Raw genomic sequence first — 19,613 nt, 5'->3', positions numbered from 1 at the left:
TGACCAGCGGTATCTTCTTTGCTGAAAACACCTCTCGCTACTCTGGTCTTGTGATAATCTGGGGAAGCAGTGTATGTCGGAGGCAATAGTCGAGCAATATAACATGAACCTGAAAAGTCAGCAGGCAACCATGTATATGCTCTATCCTGACAAATGAAGTAGGTACCCTTAGCAGTTAGAAAGGCAGGGGAAGAGTTAGACGGATACACATAAGTCTCAACGCAGTCACTCTTCCCTAGCCGAGCTGTTGGATTTCTCCCATTACCTTGCAAACAGACTTGACCTCGGTGAGGTACGACCCAAACTGGAGTGGAGCTTTTACGCTTGCTTTCACCCAAACTAATGCGATACTCCGTAGAATTCCAACTCAGATATACTCGTAGCTCATCCCTAGGATAAGATGGGGTGTTATTGACGGCTTTAATCATGTCAATGATTCCCTTGACTAAAGCTTTATTAGCGGAGTTATACTTAGCGGAACGCAGTGAACATGGGGGATAGGTCTCGAGGGCATAAACAAATATAGTCTGAAAGGCCTGAAATGATCCATTGTAGGTAAAAGGCAAGACCAGATAGGGAATGCCTTTATCCATAGTGTGTGGTATCAGACCACATACCCAGCAGTCTGTTGTGTTAACCACCAGTTGGTGTTGATGCAAGAGCTGTACAAAAGTGTTATTTATGAATTCTGAGCGTTGAGCTTGCTCGTGTTCGGGAAACGGATGAAAGAATGATAAGAAGCAATAGTAGAAGAAACAGGATCAAGGGGAGGTACTGTAGTTGTTATTGGTGCAAAAATCAAATGGATACCAAAGACGATTCCACCCACCGACATTATTAAAACAATTAAAAACGTAATTGCACATTGCATCATAAAACATTTGTTATGAAGAATTTTGTACAGTCTATTTCTGCGAACATAAATTACATTCTCTCGGTGCAGCCCAGGAAGCTCCATCTTCTACAACCGCTCGCGACCACTGATGGTATGTACGTAGTTGAAAATGCCTCTACCAACCCTGGGAGTTCCCAGAACTGACAGAAAGACCGACCTTGTGTCTGGCCCCCGCAGATTCAACTAGGCACAAAGCCATGACCCTACGGCTACCCAGACGGCAAGGTATTAAGCACAATAGAAATATACAGAGAAATGAAAAATGTTTAGCAAACTTCCTGGCTGGAGGCAATGTATCAGGGCAAAATATAGAAAAAGGCAGTTTCCTGCTTTATTAGTCTTTAGAATGAGAACGTAGGTTGTATCTCAGTTTTCCTGGAGTAGTTTGATCCGGAAATAGACTGTTTTCAGCAGGAGTGACAATGTTCGAGTTCGCAGAGGGTAAATGTTCGTTTGATGCAATGTTCTGGTCAGTGATCAGTGGAGCAGCTTCAGAAAAAGAGTCAGAGTTCGGTGGATCAGTTATCAGTTCTGCATCACTGAAAGGAACATAGTTAGGAACCGGTTCTGTTTCTGAGGCACCAATTCCTTTTCTAATCCAATTATCATAAGGGAGTGGTAGGGGTACACGCTTAGTATGTGTCGCGTGGACCCAATTTTTTCTTCCAGCCACTCGTACAGCAGTCCTTGTTGCCAACAGCACCTGAAACGGTCCAACGAACTTGGGTTGAAGATTTCTGGTCCGTCCAAAGTTCCTTATAACAACAAAGTCGCCGGGTTTCAGCTGATGACCTGGACTTTCCGGAGGCTTTGGCAATGCATCGAAAACCTGTTGGTGAATGAGACTCAATTTAGCAGTCAAGTCAAAAAGGTAATCAATTAGCATTGGGTATTCCAGCTGTTTGAATTCCCTAGGTCTTGGTGCCCCCCCAAATATTGGCAGGGCGACCGAACACAATCTCATAGGGACTAAGCCCTACTCGGGAATGCACAGTCGCTCTTGTGGATAACAGGGCCAAAGGTAATGCATCTGGCCAGGACAAGCCCGTGGAGGCTTGTATCTTAAATAACACACAAGGAAGGTCCCAGGGGAAAGTTTATAGACCCTACTGTTAAGCCCCCTGTATCAAAGTAACACCAACCTAAAGTTAACAGAGAGTCAGAAAACAAGCAATCAAAGCACCCAGATACAAATATACAGGAAATAGTTGCTAAACTATGCAAGTTCCCATCAGTCCACCATCGAGACCGCCCTTCATCATCTGGGATCTCTGGTACATAATTTCTGTCACATTAGCGGTTAAAAAACCTCTGCTGGCTGATGACTAAAACCAGGCACAGGAAAAAACCACAACGATATGTACAGATGTGAAACAGAAAAGGCGTGTCTAGATGAGAACTAGAGATAGCAGTGCGTGAAAGAAAAAGTGTGTTTGTGAAAGTAAAGAAAGATGCTTTAAAATTAGGTAGTGGTCGGGAAAAAAACTTTAATAAACACCCTCACACTCCTAAATCAATAAAAACAGTGCAATAGTGGATTAGCAAATAGCCACTAAGAGATGAAAGGTCGACATGTTTCTGCAGACACCCGGAGTCTAGTGATCTCCTGCTGCTTCCTCAAGACCATTAATGCTACTGCTAGAGAAAAGAATAAGAAATAACAAGAACCATATCACCTGATAGTGTATGTATCAACTTCCTCTCATCCCACTCGATGAGAAGGAACCACTCCACCTCACCTGGCTCGAGCTCAGGTAAATGGATGCACCGCACTCTCCGTCGATGCACCGGTCGTCCCTCTAAGCTCCTCCCTACGATAGAGCTTAGAGGGACGACCGGTGCATCGACGGAGAGTGCGGTGCATCCATTTACCTGAGCTCGAGCCAGGTGAGGTGGAGTGGTTCCTTCTCATCGAGTGGGATGAGAGGAAGTTGATACATACACTATCAGGTGATATGGTTCTTGTTATTTCTTATTCTTTTCTCTAGCAGTAGCATTAATGGTCTTGAGGAAGCAGCAGGAGATCACTAGACTCCGGGTGTCTGCAGAAACATGTCGACCTTTCATCTCTTAGTGGCTATTTGCTAATCCACTATTGCACTGTTTTTATTGATTTAGGAGTGTGAGGGTGTTTATTAAAGTTTTTTTCCCGACCACTACCTAATTTTAAAGCATCTTTCTTTACTTTCACAAACACACTTTTTCTTTCATGCACTGCTATCTCTAGTTCTCATCTAGACACGCCTTTTCTGTTTCACATCTGTACATATCGTTGTGGTTTTTTCCTGTGCCTGGTTTTAGTCATCAGCCAGCAGAGGTTTTTTAACCGCTAATGTGACAGAAATTATGCACCAGAGATCCCAGATGATGAAGGGCGGTCTCGATGGTGGACTGATGGGAACTTGCATAGTTTAGCAACTATTTCCTGTATATTTGTATCTGGGTGCTTTGATTGCTTGTTTTCTGACTCTCTGTTAACTTTAGGTTGGTGTTGGCTTGTATCTTAGCCAGTTTCAGCTTGAGGCTGCCATTATAGCCCTCAACTAAACCTGCTGACTGGGGGTGATTCGCACTGTGGAACTTTTGCTTGATGCTCAAGCCTGCACACACACTCTGCATAACTTTCCCTACGAATTCACTTCCATTATCTGACCATACAATCCGTGGCATGCCATATCTAGGGAAGTATTCTTTTAGGAGGATTTTGGCAGTGGACAAGGCAGTATTATCTTTGAGTGGATATGCTTCGATCCACCTTGAAAAAGCACAGACTACCACTAAAACATATTTAAGGTTGTTACATCGATCCATGTGAATGAAGTCTAACTGAATCACTTCGAAGGGGTAATAAGGAGGAGCGAAGTGACCAGCAGGTGTGGGGGTTCCCTTGCCAGGATTATGCATCAGGCATATCATGCAGTTTCTCACCACTCTTTCTGCACACTTACTAATTCCATCATTCTTCCAGACTGGAGCCAACATCCTACAAATCCCTTTAGAACTGATGTGCGCTGCTCCATGCGCCTTCGTTACCACCGCAAGCACATATGCATCAGGCAACATCCAATGCTGTTGTTCCGTCAAATCAATCCAACATCCATTTGAGTCCAATTTACCCGTTTTCTCTTTCCATGCAAGTTTTTCCTCTTCAGTCTCTTCTTCCTGAATCGTTCTCACACTTTCCATTGTGTCCTCACACATTCCCGAATCAGTAACCCATCTTGCAGACGTTGCGACATATATCCCACTCATCGGATTCCTAGCTGTCTGTTTTGCTGTCTCATCAGCAAAGGCATTTCCTCGACCAACATCATCCGTAATTGCTCGATGAGCACTGCACTTCACAATCGCAACTTCCATTGGTAAGGTTAGAGATTCCAACAAGTCATTGACTAGCTGACCATGCTGGATCTTAGTCCCATGGGACGTGATAAAACCTCTTTCCTTCCACAATTGGCCAAAACTATGGGCTACGCCGAACGCGTACTGACTATCTGTGAACACATTCACTCTCTTTCCCTTAGCTAAAACACACGCTCTAGTCAATGCAATTAATTCTGCAGCTTGGGCAGAATTCTGACTCACTCTTGCAGTCTCCACAATCGTACTCAAAGTCGTTACTGCGTAGGCAGCTGTTACATCACCATTCTCCAATTTAAAACAAGACCCGTCAACATACAACGTGCCATCTGGATCTGACAACGGAGTGTCTTTTAGATCAATTCGTCCTTTTGTCTCTTCCTCAGTTCTAAAACAACAGTCATGTGGTTCAGAATCACTCGACTCCTGACTAGTCGGCAACAATGTTGCTGGATTCAATACATTGCATCTTTTGATCTGAATATGACTTGCTAACAGTGTTAACTCATAGCCTGATAATCTAGCACTCGTAAGGTGCTGTGTTTTGGTTCGGTTCATAAGTGTATCCACAGCATGTGGAACCATGACCACTAGCATGTTGTTCATGACCAAACCAGCAGATTGTCGAATGGACGCTGCAGCTGCCGCTGTAGCTCTCAAGCAACTAGGCAACGCTCTGGCTACCGGATCTAATGTTGATGAAAAATACGCACAAGGGCGTTGTTTATCACCAAATCGTTGCGTCAGAACACTCAATGCACAACCTTCCCTTTCGTGGACATAGAGCGTAAATGGTTTACTGTAGTCAGGTGTACCCAACACAGGAGCTGAACATAGTGCGTTTCGGAACTCAGAAAAGCTTTGTTGACATTTGTCAGACCATGGCACTGGATTCGGAACATCTTTCCCAGTCAAAGCTACCAACGGTTTTGCCAAAAGCGAAAAATTTGGGATCCATTGCCTACAGTATGAGGTAATACCCAAAAACGCACGCACTTCTCTCTGTGTGCTAGGAACATTCATCTGCGTAATTGCTTTTATTCTCTCTGGGGTCAACCTTCTTCACCCCTTTGACAAGAGATGACCTAGGTAGGTCACTTCTTGGCAACAGTATTGCATTTTGGAAGGTGACACCTTATGATTCAAATCAGACAAATGATGCAATAAGGAAATTGTAGCTGCTTTGCTAGTTTCTTTGTCATCGGCAGCCACTAAAAGATCATCGACATATTGCACTAAGGCAGAACCAGAAGGAAGTACAAAAGAATCTAACTGACTTTTTAATGCCTGACTGTAAATGGATGGGCTTTCACAATAGCCTTGTGGAGCACGTTTAAACCTGAAGCTTCGTCCTCCTAGAGAGAAGCCGAAAATATCTCTGCTTTCCTCAGCTATCGGAATGCTGAAAAAGGCATTCTTCAAGTCGATCACTGAGAACCATGTGGCTGTAGCAGGAATCAACGTTAACAATGCAGTAATGTCTGGAACCATAGGAAACTGTGGAATCACAATTTTATTAACCTCTCTAAGGTCGATTACAAATCTGTAGACTGGAGGTTTTGAAGGATCAGTGCGTTTTAGAATAGGCAATACAGGGCTATTACAAACATTTCCTCTAGTTTCCTCTATTACGTCTTTCTTGATCAAATCTTGCACTATCAATAAGAGCGCACGTTCACCTTCACTAGAGATCTTGTATTGAGGGATTCGTGGAAATTTGACATTCGCTTTCAAAGTCACTACATATGGTGGAATTTCCAAAAGACCTACATCGTTAGGACCAGTCGCCCAAAGAGTATCAGGGAGAGAACGCAGCTCCGGTGGGAGTGCATCCATTGACAAATACATCGGGGAGATGATTCTCTTACCTAATGTAAGCTGTACTCCTGAAGGAGAACAGTACAATGTCGCATATAGGCGTTTTAACAAGTCTAAACCAAGCAGATTTTCATTACAACCAGTCGTCAAAATCAGAGGTGCTTTCAATTGACAAGGCCCAACAGAAATAGACAAAGGACCAGAAACAGGGTTGTGAACAGGGGCGCCTGAAAAACCTACTGAAACATTTGTTAAGCCGGACAAAGGTGCGCCAGGGAGTTTCGCATGTATGATAGAACTTTTTGCTGCACCAGTATCCAACAGAAACGGTTCGACTACACCTGATGTGGCTACTGCGACATAAGGCCCACTCTGATCTACTGGAACTGATACTGCTCCCTCTCTGTGTCCATGGCTGTCCTAGTACTCGTTTTGCTGAAATTCCTCACCAACTTCACAATAATCCTCAACATGATACTGTTGAGATCTAGCTGGCTGTGTAGACCGACCATTCCGTTGATCAAAATAATTAGAAGGGCGATCATTCGTTTGTGGAGGCATAGCACCTCGTCCTCGACCTCTAGAATTTTAATTTTGCATAGAACCACCACGACCTCTCTGAGCTGCAGCAGCATTATTTTGTGCTAGTATCGGACACTCATTCTTATAATGACCTTCCTTTTTGCAATAAGCACACTGATTCCATTGATACTGCGGTCTCTGTGAACCATAGTCTGTCCTCTGATATGGCCCTTGCTGTGCGTTCGTTTGATTCGTGCGAGGCGGATATGCCTGTTGCAAAAGGACTTTAGTTTTTAAATCTTTCGTTTTCTTATCTGATTTTTCCTTCTCTTCCTTATCCCTATTTTCATAGTACTGAGCAGTTGCAAGTATTTGTGCAGTCGTAGAGACAGCCCACGCACTTTCTGAATTTTTTAATTTATGACTGAGCTCTGGTAACAGATTGTGCACAAATTTATCAACAAATAATCTCTGGCCTCCTTCCGTGCTCATATCCTGACCACTGTGATCTACGAAAGTTTCTTCGAATCTGGTGAAAAAGTCTGAGACACTTTCGTCTTTCTTCTGCCTGCATGCGGACAACTTGTCCCAGTTAACACGCAATGCTGGCATCAGGGTTTTCATTAAATCGATTATTCTACCGGGCAAATTAGCAATTAAAGGTTCAGGTTTAGAACCACCAATTTGTTGACCATCTGCCGCAATTATAGCTGCCCAATCACCACCGAGAGCAACTGGATGATTTTCTCTACGAATTTTAGCCCAAATTGGTTGCGGTACTACATTGCCAAATAGCATGTCAATGTCCGCTAGATTCATTACGCAAGCTTCAACCGTCTGAGCCAACTCTTTGTAATATCCAGCGGGATTTTTACGCGGATCTGGCAAGGCCTGTTTTACTGCTAATACTTCAGCTCGCTTCCACGGAATGTGTATCCACACTCTCTGGAATTGGGCCGTAGCAGCCGCAATACCATTCACTGCGTCAGCTTGAATGGCTTCGCGCCATATTGGTGGAACCTCCCTCATAGGATATTGGCAACCTTTATTTGCGCTACCTTTCTCTAAGTCCCTTGATGAACGGAGGGAAGGATCAGCCCTAAAACCTAGAATCAGTTCCATTGCTTCTTTTATCTCCTGACCAACTATCATAACCGCAGCAAATTTTTGTTGAACGTGGATTAATTCGTCTGATATTTGTTCAGAATCATTTTCATCCCACTCCTCACGTAAAAGGGAACACATAACATCAAACACATAGCGTTGTGTCGGTTCATTCCATTGCATAAATGTATCTAATACATCTCGTACATTATACCTTCCAACTTTCGAAATCCACCTAAGAGCAGTGGAATCTAATATTCCTCGTTCTTCAACACTAGGAAGCTGACTACGTCTCTGAACTGATTCAGAGGCAGGACTTTTAATCAGAGTTTTATAGAAGGGAGATAGAATATTAGAGACAGATTCAGTGATTCTCCGACGAACAGAAAGCGGAGTCATATAGCTAGAGGAAGTTTGAAGTAGAGTGGTAGTTGGGACAGAAGAGATAGCAACAGTAGGGGTAGGAGGAAAAGTAGCTTGCGAAACAACAGGTATCAGTGGTACAGGCATAGGCAGAGGAGCTGGCAACCCTGGAATAGGGGGTGCTGGAGGAACATTGTTAATCACAGGGAATGCAGGAGCTTGATTCAGGGGAGCAGGAGCAGGTATACCAGGTTGTCCAGCAACCGGTAACACAACATTCGGCATAGGTGGAGCTGTAGCACCCTGTGCATACGGTGGAGGTGACCTCAACAAGTAAGACAACAGAGGATCGTTTTCAGAGTCCTCCACTATCTTAGCTGTACTCAATGGCAAAGCAGGGTAGCACTTGTCTATCACTAAATTACGCTCTCTATCGGCTACCCCTATCGCTTTCTCAGATTCATTAAGTTGCAGCTGCTTAGCAGACTGTTCTAAAGTCAACTCTTGCTCTTTCTGCTCTTTCTTCAACTTTTTAGTCTCTCTCTGTTTAGATTCTTTTCGCCAACAACGGAAAGAATCAAACATTGCCGGCCGGGCTTTCTTTTTAAACAACTTTCTTTCTAAATTATCGAGAATTTCAGGTTCGAAACTACCATGTAGTGGCCAACTAAGGACACCATCTTTCTCCGTGTAGCGGATCCATACCTCGTTATAAGAGATAGGGCCCACACCGAACTTGCAATAAAGATCATAAAGAGGAGTTCCAATCGGAGGAACTGAACACGAGTCCTCCAACCGGGAATCCCTGTTGCAACCAAAACATGAAAACATACAACTTTTCCGACTTACCATTTTATAAACCGGAACACAGAACAAACACAAACAAAGGTGCGCACTCAAACTTAGAACTTAGGCCTACCAAAGTGAACAAATGTATCGATACCCAAACCAAACCAAAAGATTATCGTAACTAGAACAACCAGTGATAATCTTACGAAACCAAACCAAACCAAGGAACTAAAAGGATTAGGATTATCCAAACCCTTACGAAGTAACCACACAACTAGCAACCACTTAATACTTAACTGAGGCACTGAAGACGTCACCAAGGAGAAACCCGTCACGTCTCGCTGTACTAAGGTCTGCACCTCGGGTCCAAGACAGGGCGACGGTCAAGGCAACGGACCATTGCAGCCGTCTGAACGGGAACCCTCGTGGAAGAGAACGTCAGGCCACTTTTGCGATATGCCGGGATCGATGAAGTGGGGCGCCTCCCTCCGGAATCTTCACACGAAGCTTCTCGAACTCTTCAGGCTTTTGGACCGGTACCGAATGACGTCACCCCACGTTGGGCGCCAATTGGATTTCTGGACTTTTAATTACGGTCCAGAGGTGTCAGGGACAACACCCGAAGACCCCTGAGTTCTACCTGTCTCGGTGCACAAATAAACAGAAACACGGGCTTCTCGATGGTGGCGTCAAAGACCAAAGGTTTATTACTGCAGGGACACAGAAGTCACAGAAACTACACACGGGCAGATTCTAGGAGACTGTTCGATTTGCATTAAGTGGTTGCTCCTTAAATACAAAATATTTAGCTGGGGGCAACATTCTCCACATACCAATACATTTCTTAACCTTTATGTCCTAAACAATAAATATTTGGCGTTACACAGGAATTGTCAACAATATCTGATGCCGAAACATTACAAATGAGAGGTTCCCACTGTTCGATCATAATCCCATGTCATCTTTTCATTCAAGAGCCGGACCGCCTCATCGTAAATTTCGTTACCTCCCCCTAATAAATGCCCAGAAGGAAAGGAGCAGAGCCAGGTGCAGAAGATAGAAAAACAGGATAAGAGATGTTTGTGGGTCGTAAATGGGCAAGGCTACCGGCTTCGGCCGCCTAATCATGATCAGGCCAACGAACACGAGAACCAGTATAGCAGGACTGGCCTCGGGCAGAGGAGGCAGCTTCTGCCAAGTCATGCGGCCACAGCGTTTCTGTCCTAAGGTGCACGTGTCACTAGCAAGGTGAATCGCCGGCCAAAACCTACGTGTCCTTAAGTGAAATGAGGTGATCAGAGGTCACTGCGTGTCCATTGACTATGTGAGGGCAAGAATACAAGATGGATGCCATGATCTAAATGGATGCCATCGGTGTATTGGAAATGTGCTCGTAACAGGAGTGCTCTTGCTCGTAGCATAGCGAAAACACCAGGATATACTAAATGGATCATTTGCGGTTCACTGGTACCAAAATTATGAGTTTACGACAATGTTGAAAACACGGGTTCAAATCATCACGGAACCTCAGATCCACCCTCCAACTCAGCCCTCCAACTCCACCCTCCAACACCACCCTCCAACTCCACCCTCCAACTCCACCCTCCAACTTAACCCTCCAACTCCAAATACTCCCTCCAACTCCAAATCCACCGTCCAACTCCACCCTCCTACTCCAAATCCACCCTCCAACTCCAAATCTACCCTCCAACTCCAAATCCACCCTCCGAATCCAAATCTACCCTCCAACTCCATATCCACCCTCCAACTCCAAATATGCCCTCCGACTCCAACTCCACCCTCCAACTCCACCCTACAACTTCACCCTCCAACTCCAAATCCTCCCTCCAACTCCACCCTCCAACTCCAAATCTACCCTCCAACCACAAATCCACTCTCCAACTCCAAATCCACCCTCCAAATCCACCCTCCAACTCCAAAGCCTCCCTCCAACTCCAAATCCACGCTCCAACTCCACCCTCCAACTCCAAATCCACCCTCCAACTCCAAATCCACCCTCCAACTCCACCCTCCAACTCCACCCTCCAATTCCAAATACACTCTCCATCTCCAATACCACCATCCAACTCCACCCTCCAATCCACCCTCCAACTCAGCCCTCCAACTCCACCCTCCAACACCACCCTCCAACTCCACCCTCCAACTTAACCCTCCAACTCCAAATCCTCCCTCCAACTCCAAATCCACCGTCCAACTCCACCCTCCTACTCCAAATCCACCCTCCAACTCCAAATCTACCCTCCAACTCCAAATCCACCCTCCAACTCCAAATCTACCCTTCAACTCCATATCCACCGTCCAACTCCAAATCCGCCCTCCAACTCCAACCCCCAACTCCAACTCCACCCTCAAACTCCAAATCCACCCTCTAACTCCACCCTCCAACTCCACACTCCAACTCCACCCTCCAACTCCACCCTCCAATTCCAAATACACTCTCCAACTCCAATACCACCATCCAACTCCACCCTCCAATCCACCCTCCAACTCAGCCCTCCAACTCCACCCTCCAACACCACCCTCCAACTCCACCCTCCAACTCCACCCTCCAACTTAACCCTCCAACTCCAAATCCTCCCTCCAACTCCAAATCCACCGTCCAACTCCACCCTCCTACTCCAAATCCACCCTCCAACTCCAAATCTACCCTCCAACTCCAAATCCACCCTCCAACTCGAAATCTACCCTCCAACTCCGTTTCCACCCTCCAACTCCAAATCCGCCCTCCAACTCCAACCCCCAACTCCAACTCCACCCTCCAACTCCAAATCCACCCTCTAACTCCACCCTCCAACTCCACACTCCAACTTCACCCTCTAAATCCACCCTGAAACTCCAACTCCACCCTCCAACTCCAAATCCACCCTCAAACTCCACCCTCCAACTCCACATGCCCACTCTACCCTCCAACTCCAAATCCACCCTCCAACCCCAAAATCACCCTGTTAATCCAAATCCACCCTCCAACTCCAAATCCACCCTCCAACTCCATGCTCCAACCCCCAAATCACCATGCAACTCCAAATTCACCCTCCAACTCCAAATCCACCCTCCAACTCCAACTCCACCCTCCAATTCCAAATATACACTCCAACTCCAAATCCCCCTTCCAACTCCAAATCCACCCCTCCAACTCCAAATCCACCCTCCAACTCCACCCTCCAACTCCAACCTCCAAATCCACACTCCAAATCCACTCTCCAACTCCAAATCCACCCTCAAATTTCTCCCTTCAACTCCACCCCCAACTCCAAATCCACCGTCCAACTCCAAATCCACCCTCCAGCTCTAAATCCACCCTTCAACTCTACTCTCTAACACCACCCTCCAACTACAAATCTACCCTCAAACTCCAAATCCACCCTCCAACTCAACCCTCCAACTCCACCCTCCAACTCCAAATCCAATCTCCAACTCCAAATCCACCCTGCGATTCCCAATCCACCCTCCAACTCCACCCTCTAAATCTATCCTCCAACTCCACCCTCCAACTCTCAATCCACCCTCCAACTCCACCCTCCAAATCCACTCTCCAAATCCACCCTCCAACTCCACCCTCCAACTCCAAATCCACCCTCCAACTCCACCCTCCACCCTACAACTCCACCCTCCAACTCCAAATCCACCCTCCAAATCAAAATCTACCATCCAACTCCACCCTCCAACTCCAAATCCATCTTCCAACTTAACCTCCAACTCCAAATCCACCCTCCAATTCCACCCTCCAACCTCCAACTCCCCCCTCCAACTCCACCCTCCAACTCCAAATCCACCCTCCAACTCCAACTGCACCCTCCAACTCCAAATCCACCCTCCAACTCCAAATTCACCCTCAAACTCCATCTTCCAACTCCACCCTCCAACTCCACCCTCCAACTCCAAATCCACCCTCCAACTCCACACTCCAACTCCAAATCCACCCTCCAATCCCAAAATCACCCTGCAACTCCAAATCCACCCTTCAACTCTAAATCCACTCTCCAACTCCACATCCACCCTCAAACACCAAGTCTACCCTCCAACTCCAAATCCACCCTCCAACTACATATCCACCCTCCAACTCCAAATCCACCCTCCAACTCTACCCTTCAACTCCACCCACCAACTCCACCCTCCACCCTCCAACTCCACCCTCCAACTCCAAATCCACCCTCCAACCCCAAAATCACCCTGCAACTCCAAATCCACCCTCCAACTCCAAATCCAACCTCCAACTCCAACTCCACCCTCCAACTCAACCCTCCAATTCCAAATATACTCTCCAACTCCAAATCCACCCTGAAACTCCAAATCCACCCGCCAACTCTAACTCCACCCTCCAACTCCAAATCTACCCTCCAACTCCAAATCCACCCTCCAACTCCACCCTCCTACTCTAACTCCACCCTCCAACTCCAACTTCACCCTCCAACTCCAAATCCACCCTCCAACTCCAAATCCACCCTACAACTCCAAATCCATCCTCCAACTCCACCCTCCAACTCCACCCTCCAACTCCACCCTCCAATTCCAAATACACTCTCCAACTCCAAAACCATGATCCAACTCCACCCTCCAATCCACCCTCCAACTCAGCCCTCCATTTCCACCCTCCAACACCACCCTCCAACTCCACCCTCCAACTCCACCCTCCAACTTAACCCTCCAACTCCAAATCCTCCCTCCAACTCCAAATCCACCATCCAATTCCACCCTCCTACTCCAAATCCACCCTCCAACTCCAAATCTACCCTCCAACTCCAAATCCAGCCTCCAACTCCAAATCTACCCTCCAACTCCATATCCACCCTCCAACTCCAAATCCGCCCTCCAACTCCAACCCCCAACTCCAAATCCACCCTCCAACTCCAAATCCACCCTCTAACTCCACCCTCCAACTCCACACTCCAACTCCACCCTCTAAATCCACCCTGAAACTCCAAATCCACCCTACAACTCCAAATCCACCCTCCAACTCTAACTCCACCCTCCAACTCCAACTCCACCCTTCAACTCCAAATCCACCCTCCAACTCCACCATCCAACTCCACACGCCCACTCTACCCTCCAACTCCAAATCCACCCTCCAACCCCAAAATCACCCTGAAACTCCAAATCCACCCTACAACTCCAAATCCACCCTCCAACTCTAACTCCACCCTCCAACTCCAACTCCACCCTTCAACTCCAAATCCACCCTCCAACTCCACCATCCAACTCCACACGCCCACTCTACCCTCCAACTCCAAATCCACCCTCCAACCCTAAAATCACCCTGCAACTCCAAATCCACCCTCCAACTCCAAATCCACCCTCCAAATCCACCTTCCAACTCCACCCTCCAACTCCAAATCCACCCTCCAACTCCACCCTCCACCCTACAACTCCACCCTCCAACTCCAAATCCACCCTCCAACTCAAAATCTACCGTCCAACTCCACCCTCCAACTCCAAATCCACCTTCCAACTTAACCTCCAACTCCAAATCCACCCTCCATATCCACCCTCCAACCTCCAACTCCAACTCCCCCCTCAAACTCCACCCTCCAACTCCAAATCCACCCTCCAACTCCAACTGCACCCTCCAACTCCAAATCCACCCTCCAACTCCAAATTCACCCTCAAACTCCATCTTCCAACTCCACCCTCCAACTCCACCCTCCAACTCCAAATCCACCCTCCAACTCCACACTCCAACTCCAAATCCACCCTCCAACCCCAAAATCACCCTGCAACTCCAAATCCACCCTTCAACTCTAAATCCACTCTCCAACTCCACATCCACCCTCCAACACCAAATCTACCCTCCAACTCCAAATCCACCCTCCAACTACATATCAACCCTCCAACTCCAAATCCACCCTCCAACTCTACCCTTCAACTCCACCCACCAACTCCATTCTCCACCCTCCAACTCCACCCTCCAACTCCAAATCCACCCTCCAACCCCAAAATCACCCTGCAACTCTAAATCCACCCTCCAACTCCAAATCCAACCTCCAACTCCAACTCCACCCTCCAACTCAACCCTCCAATTCCAAATATACTCTCCAACTCCAAATCCACCCCGAAACTCCAAATCCACCCTCCAACTCTAACTCTACCCTCCAACTCCAACTCCACCCTCCAACTCCCAATCTACACTCTAACTCCACCCTCCAACTGCAAATCCACCCTCCAACTCCAAATCCACCCTCCAACTCTACCCTTTAACTCTACCCTCCATCTCCACCCTCCACCCTCCAACTCCACCCTCCAACTCCAAATCCACCCTCTAACCCCAATATCACCCTGCAACTCCAAATCCACCCTCCAACTCCAAATCCACCCTCTAACTACAAAAATACCATCCAACTCCAACTCCACCCTCCAACGCCACCCTTCAATTTCAAATATACCCTCCAACTCCAAATCGACCCTCCAACTCCAAATCTACCCTCCAACTCCAAATCCACCCTCTAACTCCACCCTCCAAATCCACCTTCCAAATCCACCCTCCAAATCCATCTTACAACTCCAAATCCACCCTCCAACTCCAAATCCATCCTCCAACTCCAACTCCACCCTCCAACTCCACCCTCCAACTCCAAATCCACCCTCCAACTCCAAATCCATCCCCCAACTTCAAATCTACCCTCCAACTCCACCCACTAACTCCCCCCTCCAACTCTACCGTCCAACTCCACCCTCTAACTCCAACTCTAACCTCCAACTCCAAATCCACCCTCCAACTCCACACTCCAACTCCAAATCCACCCTCCAACCCCAAATTCACCCTCAAACTCCATCTTCCAACTCCACCCTCCAACTCCACCCTCCAACTCCAAATCCACCATCCAACTCCACACTCCAACTCCAAATCCACCCTCAAACCCCAAAATCACCCCGCAACTCCAAATCCACCCTCCAACTGCAAATCCACCCTCCAACTCCAAATCCACCCTCCAACTCTACCCTTTAACTCTACCCTCCATCTCCACCCTCCACCCTCCAACTCCACCCTCCAACTCCAAATCCACCCTCTAACCCCAACATCACCCTGCAACTCCAAATCCACCCTCCAACTCCAAATCCACCCTCTAACTACAAATATACCCTCCAACTCCAACTCCACCCGCCAACTCCACCCTTCAATTCCATATATACCCTCCAACTCCAAATCGACCCTCCAACTCCAAATCTACCCTCCAACTCCAAATCCACCCTCTAACTCCACCCTCCAAATCCACCCTCCAAATCCATCCTCCAACTCCAAATCCACCCTTCAACTCCAAATCCATCCTTCAACTCCAACTCCACCCTCCAACTCCACCCTCCAACTCCAAATCCACCCTCCAACTCCAAATCCATCCCCCAACTTCAAATCTACCCTCCAACTCCACCCACTAACCCCCCTCCAACTCTACACTCCAACTCCACCCTCTAACTCCAACACTAATCTCCAACTCCAAATCATTCCTCCAACTCCAAACTCCAAATCCACCCTCCAACTCTAACTCCACCCTCCCACTCCAAATCCACCATCCAACTCCAAATACACCCTCCAACTCTAACTCCACCCCCAACTCCAAATCCACCTTCCAACTCCAAATCCATCCTCCAACTCCACCCTCCAATTCCGACTCCACTCTCCAACTCCAATTCCACCCTCCAACTCCAACTCCCCCCTCCAACTCCAAATCAACCCTCCAAATCCACCCTCCAACTCCCCCTCCAACTCTACCCTCCAACTCCACCCTCCAACAACAACTCTACCCTCCAAATCCACCCTCCAACTCCAAACTCCAAATCTACCCTCCAACTCTAACTCCACCCTCCAACTCCAAATCTACCCTCCAACTCCAAATCCACCCTCCAACTCCAAACCCACCCTTCAACTCCAACCTCCAACTCCAAATCCACCCTCCAACTCCAAATCCACCCCTCAATGCCAAATACACCCTCCAACTCCAAATCCACCCTCCAACTCCACCCTCCAATTTAACCCTTCAACCCCACCCTCCAACTTCATCCTCAAACTCCAAATCCTCCCTCCAACTCCAAATCCATCTTCCAGCTCCACCCTCCTACTCCAAATCACCCTCCAACTCCAAATCCACCCTCCAACGCAAAATCTACTCTCCAACTCCAAATCCACCCACCAACTCCAAATCCACCCTCCACCTCTACCCTCCAATTCCAATTCCACCCTCCAACTCCAAATCCACCCTCCAACTCCACCCTCCAACTCCAAATCCACCCTCCAAATCAAAATCCACCCCTCAATGCCAAATCCACCCTCCAACTTCAAATCCACCCTTCAGCTCCACCCTCCAACTCCACTCTCCAATTTAACTCTCCAAATCCAACCTCCAACTCCACCCTCCAACTCCAAATCCACCCTCTAACTCCACCCTCCAACTCTACCCTCCAAATCCACCCTCCAAATACACCCTCCAACTCTACCCTCCAACTCTAAATCCACCCTCCAACTCCACCCTCCAACTCCAAATCCACCCTCCAACTCAAAATCTACCGTCCAACTCCCCCCTCCAACTCCAAATCCACCTTCCAACTTCAAATCCACCCTTCAACTCCACCCTCCAACTCCACTCTCCAATTTAACACTCCAACTCCAACCTCCAACTCCAACTCCAACTCCACCCTCCAACTCCAAATCCACCCTCTAACTCCACCCTCCAACTCCACCCTCCAAATCCACCCTCCAAATCCACCCTCCAACTCCACCCCCCAACTCCAAATCCACCCTCCAACTCCACCCTCCACCCTACAACTTCACCCTCCAACTCCAAATCCACCCTCCAACTCAACATCTACCATCCAACTCCACCCTCCAAATCCACCTTCCAACTTAACCTCCAACTCTAAATCCACCCTCCAATTCCACCCTCCAACCTCCAACTCCAACTCCCCCCTCCAACTCCACCCTCCAACTCCACCCTCCAACTCCAACCTCCAACCTCCAACTCCACCCTCCAACTCCACATCCACCCTCCAACTCCACCCTCCACCCTACAACGCCACCCTCCAACTCCAAAACCACCCTCCAACTCAAAATCTACTATCCAACTCCACCCTCCAAATCTAAATCCACCTTCCAACTTAACCTCCAACTCCAAATCCACCCTCCAATTCTACCCTCCAACCTCCAACTCCAACTCCCCCCTCCAAACCCACCCTCTAACTCCACCCTCCAACTCCACCCTCCAAATCCACCCTCCAAATCCACCCTCCAAACCCACCCTCCAACTCCACCCTCCAACTCCAAATCCACCCTCCAACTACACCCTCCACCCTACAACTCCACCCTCCAACTCCAAATCCACCCTCCAACTCAAAATCTACCGTCCAACTCCACCCTCCAACTCCAAATCCACCTTCCAACTTCAAATCCACCCTTCAACTCCACCCTCCAACTCCACTCTCCAATTTAACCCTCCAACTCAAACCTCCAACTCCAACCTCCAACTCCAACTCCACCCTCCAACTCCAAATCCACCCTCTAACTCCACCCTCCAACTCCACCCTCCAAATGCACCCTCCAAATTCACCCTCCAACTCCATATTCACCCTCAAACTCCATCTTCCAACTCCACCCTCCAACTCCACCCTCCAGCTCCAAATCCACCCTCCAACTCCACACTCCAACTCCAAATCCACCCTCCAACCTCAAAATCACCCTGCAACTCCAAATCCACCCTTCAACTCTAAATCCACTCTCCAACTCCACATCCACCCTCCAACACCAAATCTACCCTCCAACTCCAAATCCATCCTCCAACTCCAACTCCACCCTCCAATTCCAAATCCACACTCCAACTCCAAATCCATCCCCCAACTTTAAATCTACCCTCCAACTCCACCCACTAACTCCCCCTCCAACTCTACACTCCAACTCCACCCTCTAACTCCAACACTAACCTCCAACTCCAAATCCACCCTCCAACTCCAAACTCCAAATCCATCCTCCAACTCTAACTCCACCCTCCCACTCCAAATCCACCATCCAACTCCAAATACACCCTCCAACTCTAACTCCACCCCCAACTCCAAATCCACCTTCCAACTCCAAATCCATCCTCCAACTCCACCCTCCAATTCCGACTCCACCCTCCAACTCCAATTCCACCCTCCAACTCCAACTCCAAATCTACCCTCCAAATCCACCCTCCAACTCCCCCTCCAACTCTACCCTCCAACTCCACCCTCCAACAACAACTCTACCCTCCAAATCCACCCTCCAACTCCAAACTCCAAATCTACCCTCCAACTCTAACTCCACCCTCCAACTCCAAATCTACCCTCCAACTCCAAATCCACCCTCCAACTCCAAATCCACCCTTCAACTCCACCCTCCAACTCCAAATCCACCCTCCAACTCAAAATCCACCCCTCAATGCCAAATCCACCCTCCAACTCCAAATCCACCCTCCAACTCCACCCTCCAATTTAACCCTCCAACCCCACCCTCCAACTTCATCCTCAAACTCCAAATCCTCCCTCCAACTCCAAATCCATCCTCCAGCTCCACCCTCCTACTCAAAATCACCCTCCAACTCCAAATCCACCCTCCAACGCAAAATCTACTCTCTAACTCCAAATCCACCCTCCAACTCCAAATCCACCCTCCACCTCTACCCTCCAATTCTAATTCCACCCTCCAACTCCAAATCCACCCTCCAACTCCACCCTCCAACTCCAAATCCACCCTCCAAATCAAAATCCACCCCTCAACGCCAAATCCACCCTCCAACTTCAAATC

This window comes from Lissotriton vulgaris, unplaced genomic scaffold (assembly GCF_964263255.1).
Source record: "Lissotriton vulgaris unplaced genomic scaffold, aLisVul1.2 SCAFFOLD_1194, whole genome shotgun sequence".
Classification (NCBI taxonomy): domain Eukaryota; kingdom Metazoa; phylum Chordata; class Amphibia; order Caudata; family Salamandridae; genus Lissotriton; species Lissotriton vulgaris.
Note: the sequence above shows the minus strand (reverse complement) of the source record.